Consider the following 1,930-nt stretch of genomic DNA (forward strand, 5'->3'; position numbering starts at 1 on the left):
ACTTGAAAATGAAAGATTATGATGAACCATTGCTAGAAGAAGGGCCAGAACCTGGTTCCCATTGAGGCATGGTATTTGATGGAGCTGTTAATCAATATGGAAATGGCATTGGGGCAGTGATCATTACTCCTCAACGCACGCATCTACCATTTACAGCTAGATTGACTTTCAAGTGTACAAACAACATGGCAGAATATGAAGCTTGCATTATGGGGCTTGAAGAGGCCATGAATCTCAGAATCAAGTATTTGGATGTCTTCGGTGATTCGGCTTTGGTTGTGAATCAGATCAAAGGAGAATGGGAGACAAATCAACCCGATTTAGTACCATATAGAGATTATGCGAGGAGGATTTCAACTTTCTTTACAAAGGTTGAGTTTCATCATATCCCTCGAGATGAAAACCGGATGGCAGATGCTCTTGCAACATTGGCATCAATGATTATAGTGAAGTATTGGAATGAAGTTCCTAATTTATCTATGATGCGTCTTGATAGGCCGGCTCATGTGTTTGTTGTTGAAGAGATCAAAGACGAGAAGTCGTGGTATTACGACATCAAATGTTTCCTCCAAAGTCAGATTTACCCGCCCGGGGCATCTTTGAAAGATAAGAAGACTTTGAGAAGATTAGCCGGTAATTTCTACTTGAATGGTGATATACTATACAAGAGAAACTTCGACATGGTTTTGCTCAGATGCGTGGATAGGCACGAAGCAGACTTGTTGATGACTGAAGTGCACGAAGGTTCCTTTGGTACTCATTCCAATGGACATGCAATGGCGAAGAAGATGTTGCGAGCAGGTTATTATTGGCTGGCAATGGAATCTGACTGTTGCAAATTTGTGAAGAAATGCCACAAGTGTCAAATTTATGCTGATAAGATTCATGTTCCTCCAACACTTCTGAATGTTATCCCTTCCCCATGGCCCTTCTCCATGTGGGGAATTGATATGATTGGGATGATTGAGCCCAAAGCTTCGAATGGACATCGTTTCATTTTGGTGGCAATTGATTACTTCACAAAATGGGTTGAAGCGGCATCGTATGCAAATGTAATCAAGCAAGTTGTTGTAAGGTTTATCAAGAATCAAATCATATGTCGTTATGGTGTGCCAAGTAAGATCATTACTGATAATGGATCGAACTTGAATAACAATATGGTGGAAGCTTTTTGCAAAGACTTCAAGATTGCACATCATAATTCTTCTCCCTACAGACCTAAGATGAATGGGGTTGTTGAAGCTGCGAATAAGAACATCAAGAAGATTATCCAGAAGATGGTTGTCACGTACAAGGATTGGCATGAGATGCTCCCATTTGCTCTACATGGGTATCGTACATCCGTCCGCACTTCAACAGGGGAAACCCATTTCTCTCTTGTGTATGGTATGGAATCAGTACTCCCTGTAGAGGTTGAAATTCCTTCGTTGCGTGTGCTCATGGAAGCCAAGTTGACTGAAGCTGAATGGTGTCAAACCAAGTTTGCTCAGCTGAATTTGATTGAAGAGAAGAGATTGACTGCCATGTGTCATGGTCAGTTATATCAGCAGAGAATGAAGAAAGCTTTTGATAAGAAGGTCAAACCTCGTGTATTCAGAGAAGGTGACCTTGTGCTCAAGAAGATTTTAACGTTCAAACCAGATTCCAGAGGATAATGGACCCCCAATTATGAAGCCCCATATGTTGTTAAGAGAGCCTTTTCAGGCAGTGCATTGATTCTTACAACTATGGATGGTGAAGAGTTCACTCGTCCTGTGAACGCAGATGCAGTCAAGAAATACTTCGCCTAAAAAAATAAAAGAACAACTCGCTAATTTGAAAACCCGAAAGGGCGGCTTAGGAAAAGTGAGCGTCTCGGTGGATTGAAAACCTGAAAGGGCGATCCAGGAAAAAATTAGAGACATAAAAACAAAAAGAATTTCCCGATAAG

Source organism: Lathyrus oleraceus, chromosome 7 (assembly GCF_024323335.1).
Source record: "Lathyrus oleraceus cultivar Zhongwan6 chromosome 7, CAAS_Psat_ZW6_1.0, whole genome shotgun sequence".
Classification (NCBI taxonomy): Eukaryota; Viridiplantae; Streptophyta; class Magnoliopsida; order Fabales; family Fabaceae; genus Lathyrus; species Lathyrus oleraceus.